The 18941-nt window shown below is 38.1% G+C and overlaps 1 long non-coding RNA gene across 1 annotated transcript in view; it reads left to right on the top strand.

Moving 5' to 3' along the window:
• The first annotated feature begins 861 nt into the window (after nucleotides 1-861).
• LOC144825100 (uncharacterized) overlaps nucleotides 862-18941 on the top strand; it is a 68454-nt gene continuing 50374 nt past the window's right edge. The window contains exons 1-4 of the long non-coding RNA XR_013609267.1: nucleotides 862-967; nucleotides 14903-15000; nucleotides 15137-15242; nucleotides 15634-15745. This is a non-coding gene — a long non-coding RNA (uncharacterized LOC144825100). The remainder of the gene's footprint in view (nucleotides 968-14902; nucleotides 15001-15136; nucleotides 15243-15633; nucleotides 15746-18941) is intronic.

The following is an 18941-nucleotide window of genomic DNA, read 5'->3' on the forward strand; positions in this document are numbered from 1 at the left end:
TTACTTTGGAGAAACCTTCTTAGGAGAAGGACAACCAACGGAGCCCGGGGGACACATCCCACAGCGGTGGGAGTGCAGCCCTTCAGAACATATAATCTTGACATGTTGAGGCCTTATAAATCGAGCGTGAAAGGTAATCTATTAAAGGGTACCTTTTTTTAAGTAATGGGACACAATTTAGATGTGTGGTGTAATGATGTTCCAGTTACCTAGCCATAAATAATAATTCGTCATCAATGTGTGTACTGAAAACCTTTTATTTTAACGTTAGTGTTCAGCAATCTCAGCAACAGTGTTGTCCTGTATATTCCTGGGCAAATATTGATCTTCTGCTTTTCGTGTAAATATTTATATCTGTTATGTGACTTTTCAGTGTTACAGGTGCAAAGGAATATTGAAAGTTAGTGATTCTTTTAATTAATGTTTAAGAGTATAATTGTGTAATGTTTAGAAGACTTACAAATGTAAGATGTTTTTCAAGGGAAGTTTGTTTATTTTGAATATGTATTGCATTGATATTCACGTTTTCGAATTGTTGTAAATCTAAATGTATGCATTTGAGTTGTAATGTAAAGTTATTCATGATAGTATTTTTAACTCTACAGGTACCTTTTGAGAAAATGGACATTGTTCTTTGCACGTCAAATTCTGGTTGTCATTGGTAACTGCAAGTTTTTCATCATTTATCAGTCCACTTTGAAAGTTATTGTTGGAAAATATGACTGGTTGTAATAGTTTAAAGTGCCTACATTTTTTTTTCAAATAACTTAAAGACTAATATTTTTAAATGATTTTATAATGTAGTTACAGTGGACATCTGTACCATAAAATGTAAACTCTTCATACTAAAAATCTTATTTCTATATCGTTTTTTATAGATTTTGAAACCTTTAACCAAGACAATAATCGTTCATGATTCAATGAGTAACAAAATTGAGACCTATCAAGAGTTTTTACTAAATTGAAGGTAACGTTTCCATAAAAAAAACTCAGTCATCTCTTTATTATTTCTTATATTCCATAAAAGTAAAATTGTCAATATGATTTCTCTTTATGAAATTAAAAAAGCAAAATATTTAACATAACCATTCGTATGTCTCTAAAGGGTTTTCCTACAGCAATTGAAGCATCCTGACTATGACCAATGGCAGTTAGTCATAGAATATAACCAAAAGCAACAAGACAGCTACAATTGTGGTGTTTTTTGCATGGTGGTAATGATACTTCCTTTATGGTTTTTAAAATCTTAATTTGTTAAAGATATATTACTGTATCTTACTAGCTTACTTCTTTACAGTACTCGTAAATAGCAAAGAGGGTGAAGCATATTGCTATTCGCAGATGATTTTCTCTGACCACCATTATGGTCCTAACACGGTTGCTCTGAAACCTATGATTGTTTTTCAACCCCCATCCTATTGTGAACAATTGTTTTTATGTAAATTAAAATTCAGGTTTCAACATTTATACAACATATACATATATAACTCTCTTTTCAGTTTGCACAATGTTACATAAGTCAGCTGTCAGTTGCCCAGATTTTTATTAATGAAATATTTCTGGAAATTATCTATTGAAAATTGCAATGGACCTAATGGAGTCATAAGGTTTGACTTTAACATTTCAATGATAAAAAGGTGTAATACTGTAGTGATGTCATGAAGATTGTATTATTTGGTATTTTGTTTTGTCATATAAGTTTTTTTTTTGAAAAAGGCATAACTTAAAATTTTAACATAGTATAGGAAGACATTTTCACTTTGTTTGTGAATTTTCAATTATGTTCGTTGTTTAGCATTACAATTTTTTTGAAACAGTTGTGACTGACTCATTTCCTTCATTTGAAAACACTTGGAAACATGTACAATATATAGCTAATTACATTTTTAATGGTTAGCATTGCTGTTATGATACGCTAATGTACATCTTTTTTACATTTAGACTCTGTTGAAAAGTATTGGGGTGTCTGCAACCAAAAAGCTTCAGCAATATAAACGGAAAACTTTATGATAAGGGTCTTTTCTGATTTGTGTCTGCCATGTTGGTTTGGCTATGCACCCTTCCTAGTAATGTACTCAACACCACTTTGCCACTGACTGAGGACAGTTCACTATGTTTACTATGTAAATAACTTTAAGTTAGCATAACATAAAGCTATTGACCATTATACAATGCAAATAGAATAACAAGTTAATTTTCACATTCTTCCTAACAGGTACAATGTTTAGAATGCTGCCGATGGGTCCACCTTGAATGTATCAAAACGAATGCAAGATCTTAGTTACCTTTTTCATGTTACAAATTTACCAAATGTATGTATTAAGAAAGTAAAGATGTGATTGCATGCCAGCTGTAGAATTACACGTTCTGCATACTTCAGCCATCTACTGTTGTATCCGGATTATCATAAGTAGTATTTATTTGAAGAAGTCTTTCAATTTGCGAGTAAGGTCACTCCTCTTCTTTTTTATTCTGTGTGGGCATCAACTCCATTGTTTCTATTCCCACACGAGTTTGATAATGGAGTAAGTATGTGTAAGATAGAGTTGTTAATGCGTATGTGAAATAAACAATAACATGACACAACCACAGGTGTTGACAGGGTAGGCAGGAGGACACATGTTGATGAATAGCTGAACATTATAACAATATATGCTGACACTAATAATGTCCCAAATATTGACCCTGTTTAAAGTTTCTAACATAAGTCAACAGCCCGAAGTCTAAATTGTCATAGCTATTTATTTTGATCAAATTTGATTTATAAAAATTACTGGTTGTCCTTTTACAGGAATAAATTGTAGTAGATCATCAAAAACTATGACGTGTTTTCCTCCAAATAACACGTCGTACTCTGTTTTAAGAATTTGCTGAATTCTTAAATGCACAAAGGCAAGCATTAAGTTTGTTACCATGCTTACCTCATCAATAATGAGAAGTTTCAACTTCTTCAAGACTCTTGAAACTTCACAACAAGCTTCTCCAGATAGCTTGTAGTATTCCAACTTGTTTTCATGCTCTACTAGTAGCATTAGTAAACAATGTAAAGTAATTCCTTTAATATTGTGTGCTGCCAAATCAGTTACTATTTTATATGGGGTAAGGGGAATAGACATATTCAACATTTTTTAGTACTGCATTTTAGTATAACAGCCTGAGTCATTTTCCTTAGTCATAAGCAGTGACTGGTTTCGAATTTTACGAAAACTAAAGAACAGGATATCTTTAAAAGCAATTATATTTATAACCTTATGAGCTGCTAAAACTCCTCTGTTAGAATGTCATTAGACAATTGTATTTACATATTATTTTTTTGGGGTCAAAATAGTTGGCAAACCTCCTTTTGTATTATGTACTATGAAAGCTGTTAAAGTGATGTTTTTATGTTTCTGTGCTAGGACCTAGAACATAACAGGTTTGTTATGGATAAAGATGGCAATATTACCAAAGAGACATTAAAAATGAGCAATAGTGTAATTGAACTATAAAATCAATCTATAACAGGCAGCGAGACTAATTCAGAGGACATCAGTACTGTATATGTCATCTGTGAATTTGAAAATGAAAGCAATGATACAGATTTTTTGGAAGCACTGGATGACGTAGAGATACTGGAAGCTATAAACTCTACAATGGCAAACCAGCAAACATTATTAGACAACTGTATTTACATGTGAAAACTCTTCATCCCCACAACTAAGCGAGAGCTGAATGCGACAGGCTGTGGAAAGACCCTCCACCAGCTGTAGCCAGCACTTCCACAGCACCATCAACTCCGCATCTGGACATCCATCCCAATTTTGCAGACCTTATTATTTCATGCAATAATACGTTTAGGGTAACTACTTCCCTGACAAGGCAGTGGGTAATTTGCATGTCTTTTGCCTTCGTTGGATGTGGTTGCTAATTCTTATTCTAATTCTAATTCAAATTACAGGCCCTCCTTAGAGCCCAGTATTGTTGATTTTTTATACCATGGTAGGCACAGAAAGTAGCATCAAAAGTCGATAGTGGAGACATTTTAACATTTCGTCGTCTTCAGGGGAACGTACGATCGTCCCAAGGTTATCTATAGTATGTATTTTGTATGCATTTTAATAAAACTATTACAAACACTTTTCCATTGTAACACACACACACCCATACACCTACATTTAAAAATTTCTAATTTTAATAAAAAAGGCATCACAATAATCGGGTGTTTTCTTGGCGATGGCCAAGGCGTCTTCCATCTTTTTCAAACGTTAGAGAATACTTTATTTTTTGTTTCAGGTTGTCAGCTTGCTCAAATCTTCTTTCATATACAGAGCCACTTTAATTCTTCTTCCAAGTTAAGCGACAGGAAATGTCAACTTGCTCATTCGAATTATAGGGCCTCGTAAGAGCCCTGTCTTATTTTTTGTAACTACGACACCAAGTCGGGAGTGTGTAGTGTGCCCTTCTTCAGCCTTCCTTGCATGTGGCTGATGTTTCTTAGACTCCCTCTACGGACTCATACTTTACAATTCCTTTTTACCTTATTTAGCATTCATGTAGAATGAAAAGCTTAACAGAGCCACTTTAATTCTTCTTCAAAGTTGTTAAGCAACATGAAATGTCAACTTGCTCATTCCAATTACAGGGTCTCGTAAGAGCCCTGTGTTGTTATTTTTTGTAACTACGTCACCGAGTCTGGAGTGTGTAGTTTGCGCTTCTGCAGCCTTCCTAGCATGTGGCTGACAGACTTTATTTCTTCTACCAAGTTGTCAACTTGCTCAAATCTTCTTTCATATTTCACCATGGTAGGCACAGAAAGTAGCATTGAAAGTTGATAGTGAAGACATCTGAATGTTTCATCCTCTTGAGGGGGACGTCGATCGTCCCAAGGTTATATAGAGTATGTATTTTGTATGTATGCCTTCAACGGGGGACTTCTACTCCTCAACGCTGATTGACTAGTACGTGCCATGTTGGACACATCTGTGTAATAGGCTGGAAATCCAAACATTCTACAAGAGACACAGACTTCATTTTTTATTGAAAGTTGTCAACTTGCTCAAATCTTCCTTCATATACAGAGCCACTTTAATTCTTCTTCCAATTTAAGTTATCAAGTTCCACTGTAAGGAGGTGTCTGTGCGCTGTTTTTCTTTCAAAGTAGTATATCCCATGCACTCCCACTTCATACCAGTAAGTTTTCAATATTGTGTACCTAGACTGTTGCACCCATTGACTCACAGATTCAAAGAGGGTGCACTACGTGTCGAAGCAGGCTTTTTAGTCGTTGTTGCAAAGGCCACGCATCATCATTGTAGGTCTTTAGATTCTGTTGAAGACTTCACAAGAAACAGCTTTCATTTTTCACCTTATTCAGCATCCACACAAGGCAGTGGTTAATTTGCGCGTCTGCTGCCTTCGTTGGATGTGGTTGCCAATTCTTATTCTAATTCTAATAACAGGGCCTCTATACACCCCAGTATTGTTGTTTTTGGTAACTACTTCCCCGACAAGGCAAAGGGTAATTTGTGCATCTGCTGCCTTCGTTGGATGTGGTTGCTAATTCTACTTACAAGCCCTCGATAGATTCACGTATTATTGTTTTTCTTTGCAACTGCGTCCCCGACAAGGCAGTGGGAAATTCGCGTGTCTGCTGTCTCCATTGGAGATGGTTGTTAATTTTAATTCCAATTACAGGCCCTTGATAGTGTCCAGTATTGTTGTTTTTTGGCAACTACGTGCCCGAGATGTATCAAGGGTTCATGCACTCGCAATTTAAGAATTCGCAAATAATTGCGATTGCATTTAAGGAATCGCAGTTTGCGATTCCTTAAATGCAAACCATGAACCATTCCAAGATTTCAAATTCGCAATCTGGAGCCGCTATTTACCACAAAGTAAAACTACGTGATAAATAGCAAAAACTTAGAAATATGCACTTTAGTGCATTTTTCTGAGTTGTATGTTACACACACACACATGTCCTTGGGACATGTGTGTGCGCAACACCAGTGAACATTACTATTTCAGGGGTGCAACAGGGTGTCCTTTGGACACCCTGACACCCTTGAAATTGCTTCCTTATTTGTGATTCACTAATTGCTAATCGCAAATAAGGAATGACTCCCCATTCATTCCTATGGGCCTTCAGGCCCATAGGAATGAATGGGAAAGCCATTCCTTATTTGCGATTAGCAATTAGCGAATCGCAAATAAGGAATCAGTAGAAATCGCAAAAAATATTGCGATTCCTACATATATCCCGTTTTGCGAGTCTTTAATAGCGAATCTTTAAAATTCGCTAATAAGGACTCACAAAACATAACTTTGATGAATCTGGGGGTAAGTTCCCGACAAGGCAGTGGGTAATTCGCACGTCTGCTGCCTTCATTGGATGTGGTTGCCAATTCTTATTCTAATTCTAATTCCAATTACAGGCACTCAATAGAGTCCAGTATTGCTGTTTTTGGTAACTATGTCCCCGACAAGGCATTGGGTAATTTGCGTGTCTGCTGCCTTCGTTGGAGGTGGTTGTCAATTCTAATTCCTATTACAGGTCCTCAATAGAGTCCAGTATTGTTGTTTTTGGTAACTACTTCCCCGACAAGGCAGTGGGTAATTTGTGCGTCTGCTGCCTTCGTTGGATGTGCTTGCCAATTCTAATTCCAATTACAGGCACTCAATAGAGACCAGTATTGTTGTTTTTGGTAACTACTTCCCCGACAAGGCAGTGGGTAATGTGTGCATCTGCTGCCTTCGTTGGATGTGGTTGCCAATTCTTATTTTAATTCTAATTCTAATTCCAAGCCCTTCGATAGAGCGCAACAATAGCTTAACATTCCAAGAATAGATGCTGACTCTAATAATGTCCCAGATATTGACACTGTTTCCAGTTTCTTACATAAGTCAACAGCCCGAAGCTGATATTTTAAGAAGTTTGCAAAAACCGAGCTGAACAACAACCAAATTGTTGTACTTCTTCAATTTGATTAAATTTGATTTTCAAAAATTCAATACCATCTCTATTAAGATAATTAATGAAATCAACAACTTTACCCATTGCTCCATTTACTAAACCTTTTTCCACATTCAAATTAAGTCGTAAAATTACCCGGCAGTTTATAAACACATATATGTTCTTTTCTAAACCAGCAGTTTTAGATAACGATTTCCTCTTCAACTTTTCTGTCAAAATAATAGTGATCCCTTCGTGCTCTATTTTATCAATAGCTTCCAATTTTATAATTTCTTATTTGCCACGTTCAGTCACTTTTCCAATTTTTTTATCTTGAAGAATAGTTCCATAATCAGCATCATTTGCCTGTCGCATATTTGTAATAAGTTCCTCATATTCAAAATATGACCAAATATTAACATTTCCAATGCTACTCAAAGACTTTCTGGTATCTTCATGTTCAAGAGTTTTAAATACTGGTTGTCCTTTTACTAAGTTGTAGTAGATCTCCAAATCTAAAAAATATTCAATACAAGACAACTGGAGAGTTGTGTTCTTTGGATCCAGTTAATGTATGCAAGTTTTTGAACCATAGATTTTGTAATAAAAAAATCCTCCTCTTGGAGAAGTTATGGATTTCTTTTGGAGAAAGGAGTATCAAGCAAAGGTGCTCCTCATATACATATTTGAATATGGATCAAAGATGCCCCCAAATTTGGAACAGATTCGGATGATACTGTGTTGTCTTTTATTGAAGAATATGCTACATGTGCTATACCCAAAAGCACAGAAGAAAACAACTTAAGACAACAAGTCTTGCAATTTCAAAGCCATCGTTGTGGGAAATACTGTTGTCGAAAATACAAGTCAAAGGAAAAGTTTTATACCAAATGTTGTTTTAGTTTTCCACGTCCTATAATAACAAAGGAAGAGTAAACAGTTTTATGTCAGTTATTTGACATACCTTGACAAGAAGGTGTTCAAAGAATACCTATAATTTGAGAAGAAGTGAAGAGTCAAAATATATAAACGATTATTATAATCCAGTTATTCTGTCCATGTGGAATGCTAACATGGATATTCAATACGTTGCGGACAATTCCATTGCTGTTGCACAATATGTATCATCCTACATAACAAAATCAGAAAAGACGGAATCGAAGGAAATGTAGGAAGAGATTTCCCACGAGAAGAGTCTAAGTAAGAAATTATACAGTTACAGTTTAAAGATGTTATCTCATCAAGAAATCGGAGCGTGTGAATTCTTAGATCACTTATCATCTGCAAGTCTATAGTCCAAATCTAGAAGAAGCATTTGTGTGAGTCTAGATCTTGCTGCAACATGAAATCGAAGCACACTTCGCGTCGTTGTTACAATCGCCACGCATCATCGCAGAATGCACAAACGTAGAGCTTTGTAGGGTTGTGAGGGGGGTTGACGTCAATTTGTCAATAACTAAATATTGAGCAAAAACAAATATATGACCAAGTGAGAGAACAGATTGACCATGGATAACTTCATGAAAAGAAGGAGTGCTCATGCACGTAATTTTAACCTATCCGAATGTACGTAACTGGACAAGCTGGAACAGGAAAAAGTGTCTTAATTAAAGTAATATACAACAACAACTAAAGAGTGACTCGTAGGTGCTGTGGTCAGAAATAGAACCCCAACCTACCAGAAAAGAGGCTCAAACCACTCGGTTGGACACGCCTTAGCGCGCGTGGACCACCAGGGATTTTCACTTTTTTGGTCCTGAAAAAAGCGGCATCAAATTCCTAGACAGCTGAAATATGTCAACCTTTATTTAAGAGGATACAAGGGGTCAATAAAATTAAGTCTGAAGTATCCTGTACACAGTTTTTAATGATATTAGCTGACCATTGAATAAAATTGGTTCTGGCACAGCTAGTATCTTTTATTTTCACTACCACTATCACAAAACACACACCCAAAAAAAACTTTTTTACAACAACCGGCTCCTCCAGTGGGAACCCTATGATGAAGCATGTCACCACTAGGGTGAGTGAGGGTTCTTCTTATAAATAAGTTATTTTTCCCACTGTGTGTGCAGCACTTTTGAGTTCCAATAACAACGTCTCATCACTTTTGGTTTGAGCCTCTTTTCTGGTAGCTTGGGGTTCTATTTCTGACCACCGCACCTACGAGTCCCTCTTTAGTTGTTGTATATTTATCAGGGATATAGGAGTGACCTATGAGAATCCTTACTCTCTTGTTGTTAATATATTAATTAAAGTAATCACCAGTTATCTACAGAAAACAACTGAGTCGCATTTGACTTGTGTTGTCACTGCTCCAACTGGGTTGGCAGTACACTACATTAAAGGAATCACTTGACATCGTTTACTAATGCTACCTGTACAGCATGAAAACAAATTAGAATACCACAAGCTATCTGAAGAAGCTTTTTGTGAAGTTTCAAGACTCTTGAAGAAAATGAAACTTTTCATTATTGATGAGGTAAGCATGGTATCAAACTTAATGCTTGCCTTTGTGCATTATTATCTGCACATCTTAACTACTGTCAAAAAAATATTCATTTGGAACTGCCAGCATAGTAAAACATGTGAAGACTCTTCATCCCCGCAATTATGCAATAGCTGCATGCGATAGGCTGCGGGAAGACCCTCCACCAGCTGTAGCCAGCAGTTCCACGGCACCATCAACTCTGCATCCGGATATCCATCCCATTTTTGAAGACCTTATTATTTCATGCAATAATCATTTTTTGGTAACTACTTCCCAGAGAAGGCAGTGGGTAATTTGCGCGACTGCTGTCTTTGTTGGATGTGGTTCCCAATTCTTATTCTAATTCCAATTACAGGCCCTCGATAGAGTCCAGTATTGTTATTTTTGGTACCTACGTCCCCGACAAGGCAGTGGGTAATTTGCGCATCTGCTGCCTTTGCTGGCCGTTTTTGCCAATTCTATTTCTAATTACAGGCCCTCGATAGAGTCCAGTATTGTTGTTTTTGCTAACTACGTCCCCAACAAGGCAGTAGGTAATTTGCGCGTCTGCGGCCTTCGTTGTATGTGGTTGCCAATTCTTTTTCTAATTCTAATTCCAAGCCCTCAATAGAGTTCAGTTTTGTTGTTTATGGTAACTACTTCCCCGACAAGGCAGTGGGTAATTTGCGCGTCTACTGCCTTTGTTGGATGTGATTGGCAAATCGTATTCTAATTTTAATTCCAATTACAGGCCGTCGATAGAGTCCAGTATTGTTAATTTTGGTAACTACGTGCCTGACAAGGCAGTGGGTATTTTGCGCGTCTGCTGCCTTCGTTGGATGTGCTTGCCAATTCTTATTCTAATTCTAATACCAATTAAGGCCCTCAATAGAGTCCAGTATTGTTGTTTTTGGTAACTACTTCCCTGACAACTATCTCTTTTCTGAAGCTTCTGTGTTTTTGAAGACATCTTTAATATGGCTGCACGCCAGGAGGAAGATACATCTGAATACTCTTCAGAAAAATAATTTCTTGCTGAGGATGCACAGCCAAAAAGGAAGAAATCTCTGATCTAGAATTTCTTTACAATTCCAGAGTTAGAAAATAGAGTGTATGCAGCCCAGGTCACCTGCAACGTATGTGAGACCATGCTTTCTAGAGGTGATCCAAATAAAAAATATTCATTTGGAACCGCCAGTATGGTACAACATGTGAAGAATGTTCATACCCGCAATTATGCGAGAGCTGTATGCAACAGACTGCAGGAAAACCCTCCACCAGCTGTAGCCAGCACTTCCACAGCACCATGAAGTCCACATCCAGACATCCGTCCCGATTTTGCAGACCTTATTATTTCATGCAATGATCATTTCTTGGTAACTACTTCCCCGACAAGGCAGTGGGTAATTTACACGTCTGCTGCCTTCGCAGGACATGGTTGCCAATTCTAATTCAAATTACAGGCCCTCGATAGAGTCCAGTATTGTTGTTTTTGGCAACTACATCCCAGAGAAGGCAGTGGGTAATTTTCTTGTCGGCTGCTTTCGTTGGATGTGGTTGTCAATTCTAATTCCAATTACAGGCCCTAGATAGAGCCCGGTATTGTTGTTTTTGTGGTAACTAAGTCCAGTGATAATTTGTGCAACTCCTGCCTTCAATGGATGTGGTTGACAATTGTAATTCTAATTACAGGCCCTCGATAGAGTTCAGTATTGTTCTTTTTGGTAACTACTTTCCCGACAAGGCAGTGGGTAATTTGCACATCTATTGCCTTCGTTGGTTGTGGTTGCTAATTATTATTCTAATTCCAATTACAGGCCCTCAATAAAGTTCGGTATTGTTGTTTTTGGTAACTACTTCCCGGACAAGGCAGTGGGTAGTTTGCACATCTGCTGCCTTCGTTGGATGTGGGTGCCAATTCTAATTCTAATTACTAGCCCTCAATAGAGCCCACTATTGTTGTTTTTTGATACCATGGTAGAAACAGAAAGTAGCATTGAAAGTTGATAGTGGAGACATCTGAACGTTTCGTTGTCTTTAGATTCTGTTGAAGACTTCGCAAGAAACAGCTTTCATTTTTCACCTTATTCAGCATCCCCACAAGGCAGTGGTTAATTTGCGTGTCTGCTGCCTTCATTGGATGTGGTTGCCTATTCTTATTTTTAAGAAAGCAAGGGACCCCTATATTAACATCTAGCTAAAAAATAGGGAAATTAAACAATAAGAAAAAGTTTAGCTAGGGACTGATTTAAAAGGATTGGATCTACTTACTGTTACACCAGAATACAGTGAAAGAGAAACCAAAAACATAGAAGAACCACCTTATTTAAGGAAATTGTCTATACACAGATATAGATATCAACACATATATCTTTTATTCTTTTTTATATATTATTCATATTCAACTTTATAATTCATCCATATCATTCAGAAAACAGTCATAATTATATATCCATAATATACGATAGACGTAGGGATGATGGAGGCAGTGCGGCAGGTGTCAACTACTCGTGTTTCGGCATACGTGCCTTCATCAGGTAGCCGTCTGTTGCACTAAAACAAACATACAATCAAAAGAACATAATAATACTTGATTCATTTTTAGGTGGTTACATATCACTTAATATATACTTTAGAAATCTTTACACTGTAACTTATTCTCTTTCAGTCGTTACTGTCAGTGTTGGGGTTCATATTTACAATTATCAGGTCTCCAAACAGCATATCACATATTTACATATTTTGCACAAACATCCACTACTAAACTGCCAAATTATGTATTTACATCTGTCTAATTTGTTCATTCAAAATGGATTGACGTGTTACAAATACCAAATTGTCATTCTTAGTTTTATTGGAACCATGAAGAATATGTTGCCGATCGTAAAATCTAGCACGTTCATATTCTTCTCGAACTAGTCGGTGGGGGTAGCCTCTATGCAAGAATTTTGCTTTCATTTCTATGGATCTGGTATCGTAATCAGCTAATTTGGTACAATTTCTTCAAAGGTGAAGAAATTGCCCAAACGGGATACTGCTTTTTTGATTGGTGGGATGGAAACTGACGAAATGCAGCAAAGTATTGCGTGCAGTTGACTTGGTGACAATTTGGTATTTGTAACATGTCATTCCATTTTGAATGAACAAATTAGACAGATAATCTGTTGAAGCTGGCAACTTTTGAATATCAACAATCCAAAAGAGCAATATATACAGAGGCCGATGTTTGCCTATAGAAAAAATCGTAACCTAAAAGATTTGATTGTCTGATCACGTATGCCTAACAACAAAAAGGAATTAATTCAGTGTAGTCTCACAGGTATGACGCCAGTAACGGGAAACTATAAATGCGGGACATGTGTAGTATGCCCTTTTGCGATTGAAACCAAAGAACTACATTTCAATGGACAAACCATTGTGAGCAGAGGCATAAACAACTGTAAAACAAAAAACATTGTTTACTTATTGATATGCCCCTGTAATAAGGGATATGTGGATCTAGATCGTTGAACGTTAGATTAACTGAACATAGGTCTGCAATACATACAGAAAAACTGTCATCACCTATGGTGTCACACTTCATGGAATGTAATCACTCCACTGAAGACATTAAGTGGTTCATCCTTGAAAAAATTACCCCTAAGGAAGGCATCGATACTGACAAATTGAGAAAGAAACGTGAAGTGTTCTATATTTTCTGGCTGGATACAGTAAAATATGGCCTTAATTTAGAAATACCATGGGAACAGGCAATTTTATAAAAATATGAAATATTGGTTTAAGGTTATATGACAGCATAATATACCAAAACACATGAATAATGACAGCTAAAAAGATCTAAGGCCAGATGTAGGAGCCCAAATACCGGTCGGTAACGGCCAATTTCGGCCGTTACCGACCGGTATTTCGGTTTTGGCTATGTAGGGGGCTGAAAATTACAGAATCGGTATATTTACTGATTCGGTAAAATTACCGATTCGGTAAATTACCGAATCGGTAAATATACCGATTCTGTAATTCCAGATGTAGCTGGCACTTCAAAAAGTGCCACAGACCCTTTAGGAGTCGGTATTTACCACCCAAACCTATTGGGTGGTAAAATACCGAATTCCAGTGTACATGCACATCTGTGCATGTACACCTATGCCTTGTGACACACAGACATGCCCTTAGGGCATGTATGTGTGCCACATGGCACACAAGCCTGCAATTGGGGTTCTACAGGGTGTCAAAGTGACACCCTGTTCCCCCTGCCAGGATTCTGTATTTACCGATTCTGTAAATACCGAATCAGTATTTCCCATTGATTCCTATGGGCTTCAAGGCCCATAACAATCAATGGGAAATACCGATTTGGTATTTACAGAATCGGTAATTGTAAAATTAAAATTACCTACATCTGCCTACTTCCAATTTTCCTACTCTTAAATACCGAATCGGTATGATTCGGTGTTTAAGAGTAGGTACATCAGAATTACCTACATCTGGCCCCTAGTGTTAACAGTGTAAAATGTATTCGTGTTATAATGGTGAAGGACACAATTTAACTAAATCTATAACTCAAGACCAAATATGTAAAAATTTGATGTATAATTTCTTTTTTGTATAAATTTATATCACAAATATGTCACAGATAGGTAGCAATACTGTGAATATATATGGATTTAGTGGCAACTAGAATGTATTTTAGATAATGTATATATAATGTATGTGATATGTTACTCAGACACACTTAGTTAGATTTTGATGTAGTATTGTTCTATTGAAAATAAGTGTTAGCTTTAGGTACAAGAAATTGAAGATCAAAAAAATCGGTAATGTCTGAGCCACTGAGTAATGTGCTGCCATCCAACATGGGAATAATGATGGATACCCACTTAGAAAATCAATTGTAGTATATATTTTTTAATCTTACATCTTTATATTATATGTGGCAATATTGCCACATCATTGCTTCTCTAACCATACTTATCCTGCCTCGATACAATGGAATCCAGTTCACGCATTATGCGTGATATTAGGACTGGTCTATGCCTTTCGTTGAGTATAGTAACAAGCGTCAACCTATTATCGTGTGCGTTCTATTCTTGAACGAGTCTGAACACCTATTGGATCAATGATAAGCGATGACTATCATCTATGGCAGCCTATGGGAAAGTGTGATGTATTACGAACAACCAATTGACTGCATAAGCAAGCCTGTTTCGATTTGAATTTTCGCGGGTTTCTGACTCCTTTAAAAACGCCGTAAATAGTCTATTCGGGTTACATGCTTGGAAACCCTTTTGCAAGTGAAGGCACGGCGCGACAAGGAGAGAGGAGATAGATACGATATATCCCATAAATAGGTATGGATTGAGTATGGATGAATATTAAGATGTTGATATACAACCAGTCGATTATTAAGACTGTTTAGACTGTTTATTGACTAAATAAAAAGTAATAGAGGTATGCAACTTGGAAATAACATAGTTGAAATCTCTTTTGGTCCTTTTTAACAGACAAATACCCTCCCTGGTCTGATAGCCGCTTTGCAGCTTTCCTGTATCATCCTTACTATCATCATGTGGCCCTAGTTAATATATCTACAACTAAATCAGTGAGTATTGATGGTAACCTTAAACTTCGTTGTTTTTGTATAAGTACACGAACTCGAGCCAAAGCTGATCACTTTGATTTCAAGCTATATGATATAGTTAATGCGACCGCTTTTTTCTCTTGTTCTATCACTTTAGGAATATATCTGCTCAAACGAATCAAAACTGTGTACGACAATTTAATTGTGCGTCGAACTTGCAGCTTTAAATCCTTTCCTTGGAATTAATCACCGAGGATTATATGGTATGTACAAGAGCGTATAAATGTCGCAATTACTCTAAACTAAGGATAGACCCTCCTCTTATTCAGCGATGGTATTTAGAGGTGTCCTGATTCGAATCGGAGTGTTTGTTTAATGTTGAAATTGAAACATTCCGTTTTTGGAAACAATGTATCTATCATATCAATCCGTGTATGACCTTCAAAAATATTAAAAAACGATATAATCCTGTTGTGCTACAAATACGTTACTATTTGAGATTCATTTGAGCACCATGAAGCATATGTACTTTGTTATATATGCTTGTCATATTTATGATCTAAACGTTAAATAGGGTTGCATATGGACAAAACTATTCTATCCACGATGTAGGCTACTACATAATTACCTAATATGTAAACCTGTTCTTTACAGTGAGGTTCTTAGCCTACCTGCAATATATATTATACCTTATCAACCAGGCGCTAGACAAGATAAACTATGAAGTGTCAGTACCCTATTGAATACAAGCATCTATCAATATATGGTAAGACTACATTGCATCTTTAATTCGAGTAAGAACTTATATTTATACAACTACATCTAGCTTTCTCTTTAAGTTGGTTGACATCGCTGTCTCATGTGTGGTAAATGGCATTTGCTCTTTGATCCATTACCATCAGTGAATAACGGCCGATTAAATTAAGAACATGTAAAGTTATAGTTGTCACGTAATGGTTCGGATATCAATGTACCTTAGCCATCAATGTATATAATGGTATATAACTATATGGTTGTTTTGTTACAGTGGTTCTAATGTGGACAGGTTTTTTATTTTCTTGATATATACCTTTTTTTAACCCTCTATGTTCATATTATGATTCTTAATGGAATGAGGAAGGGTATAAAAAAGTATCAAAATGATGTAAATAAATAATTTGGTAGTTTAGTAGTGGATGTTTGTGCTAAATATGTAAATATGTGATATGCTGTTTGGAGCCCTGATAATTGTAAATATGAACCCCAACACTGACAGTAAACACTGAAAGAGAATACGTTACAGTGTAAAGATTTCTAAAGTATATATTAAGTGATATGTAACCACCTAAAAATTAATCAAGGATTATTATGTTCTTTTGATTGTATGTTTGTTTTAGTGCAATAGACGGCTACCTGATGAAGTCACGTATGCCGAAACGCGCGTAGTTGACACCTGCCGCACTGCCTCCATCATCCCTACGTCTATCGTATATTATGGATCTATATTTATGACTGTTTTCTGAATGATATGGATGAATTATAAAGTTGAATATGAATAATATATAAAAAAGAATAAAAGATATATGTTTTGATATCTACATCTGTGCTTAGCCAACTTACTTAAATAAGGTGTGTTAGACCTGTCTGACTTTTTGCGTAGTCCCTCCAATTTATTATTTATGTTGTCCCCTTTTTGCCCCTCATGCCTTTATTTATTTTTGTGTCCACTAGATTTTTATGGTGTTGGCCTGGGGGGATAGGTGCTCTTTTTCCCTCATAAACAGTCACCTCAGTTTAGGTGCCTTTCCTGTCAGGGATTTACTGAGTTTCACAAAATGGTGGCCACCAACTGTCCCCAACTGCCACATCCTAGACTGCCCCATAGGTTAACATTAGGCCTTACAGAACTTTCTGGACCCTACTGGACCCTGTGTGGTTTGGCTATAAAAGGGCAAGGGTCAGGGAGCCATTTTGTGTAGTACAGGGAGTTGGAGGAGAGAGGCAGTGGTGTGAGGAGGAGGACGCACTGGAAGCAGTTAGTTTGTCCGTGTGATAGACAACCACTTCAGGGAGACGTTCCCCCTCTGGCCCCTGACCAAACCCTCCCAACCGCCTTCTTCTTCTGTGAAATTGGCCCGGCTGTGGCAGAAGACCCCCCTTCAGCCCTTGGCCCCTCTTTCCCCCGTTGTCCTAGCTCCTGCTGGGGACCTTCTCCCTACATTCCCCTGGTAAACTTCACCTACCAGCGTTTTGGTGGAAGCGGATTGGAGCGAGGTGCGGCGCCCTGCGCCTCCAGGAAGCTGCAGTAGAGAGGCGAGTGACAGCGGAGCTTGTGCGGCATTGAGCACAGGAGGAAGTGAGCGTTCGACTCTGTGCAGTTCCAATAGTGCGGCAGGGTGAGGAGAGAGAGCGCAGGCCCAGAAGCGGTGTCAGGGCAGGCGAGCAAGCAAGTGAGGCGGCGCCAAGCGGGAACACTAATCACCCGCGCCTGCGCTGCCTCGCATCCTGACAGTGAGTAGTGCGTCTTGCCCGGGAGCCGGAAACCCCGATTGCATCAGCCCAGACGCCGCCCCCTGCTAGCCCAGGCGTCTAGGGCGTGCTTCGTGAGCGGAGTAGCAGTGGAGGCGGGAGAGCTGAGGGGAACCGAGTCAGCGCCACCCTCCGCTCCATTATCAAGTAAGGTGGAGGTTTAAGGGAGGAGAACAGCTTGACTGAGGGGATCACCCGAGAAGCGGAGGAGGAGTTCTCTTGGGCCCTTTATTGGAATCACTTGACAGAACCCTCCCTCATTACCCGCTATTTCCTGGGGATCTCCGTGTTGAGTCAGGAAGGGCCCGGGAGAGCCGGAGACAAGCCTACGTTTAACAAGCTCAGAGGGAGGCATTTATGAAAAATCTCCACAGTACTGGGGGAGTGTCCTGCAATTGCGGAAAGTTATAAACTTGAATGCTGAAGTGTGAGATTCTTTTACAGAGGGGGAGGGGAAGAAGAAACGGTGACCTCATATTATTTACCTATGTGCAAGTGATAATTGAGCTATAGAAACATTCCATTTGAAACTTGAAACTGTCATCTTGGGGTTACTGATCTCTTGCGAGGAGGGTGTTGCTCTGTCAAGGGGAGGTAACCTTCCAGGGTTCTAAGACCTGGACATTTCTAATGTGTTAAACTGAAGTGGAGGAAGTGTCAACGTTGTGGACGTTCTGGTGATATAATTAGAGAGCCTCCACTGGGGTGAGAAACCTAACACTGTAGAAGACCAACTTCTTTTGAACTGAATTCTACTGAGGTTATATGTCAACTGGAATCTTCTGACCAATTTGTACAGTATATTGAGATGTAAAATGACTGAAGAGTAGATAAAATATTTTTATAAAACAAGCTCGTATTTTTACACAAACATTGGTGTAGTGTCATTTTTGAGTGATATTGCATTAGATTACTGCTGGGTGGTTTGCAACCTTTACACATGTGCCTCTGTTGATATTGCCTTACCCTAGGCCAGGCTACCCTAGGTGACCTGACATATTTAGGTTCCAACAAGTTGGTGTCTAGCGGTGGGATCTTGACTGTGGTTGCAACTACTCTGTAGTAATTTAGTGTAATCCACTAGCCTACACCTGGAGTTTTCTCCTAGCGGCCCTCCTAATTTTTACTTTTGTTTTTCCAAATTTGTTCCTGGTGGTGGGGTGGAGGTAGCTTCAGGTTGCCCTTGCCACTCTATTCTATTTGTGTGCTCAACCTTGTGTTGCCCTTTTGCTAAATGGAATTTGCACTGGAAAAACTGGACACTTATTCATTGGCCCAGCTAAAAGATTTCTTTCAACAATTGGGAGTGTTCTTTAAGCGTGGTGCCAAGAAGGGGGAACTCCAGACCAGTTTGAGGGCTTTGGTGGAAGCGCGCAATGAGGAGGGAACGGTGGAAGAGGAGGAATCGGACAGAGGTACTGTCATTGATAGGACTGCGGAATGTTCCCCGGGGG

This window comes from Lissotriton helveticus, chromosome 3_1 (genome assembly GCF_964261635.1).
Source record: "Lissotriton helveticus chromosome 3_1, aLisHel1.1, whole genome shotgun sequence".
NCBI lineage: Eukaryota > Metazoa > Chordata > Amphibia > Caudata > Salamandridae > Lissotriton > Lissotriton helveticus.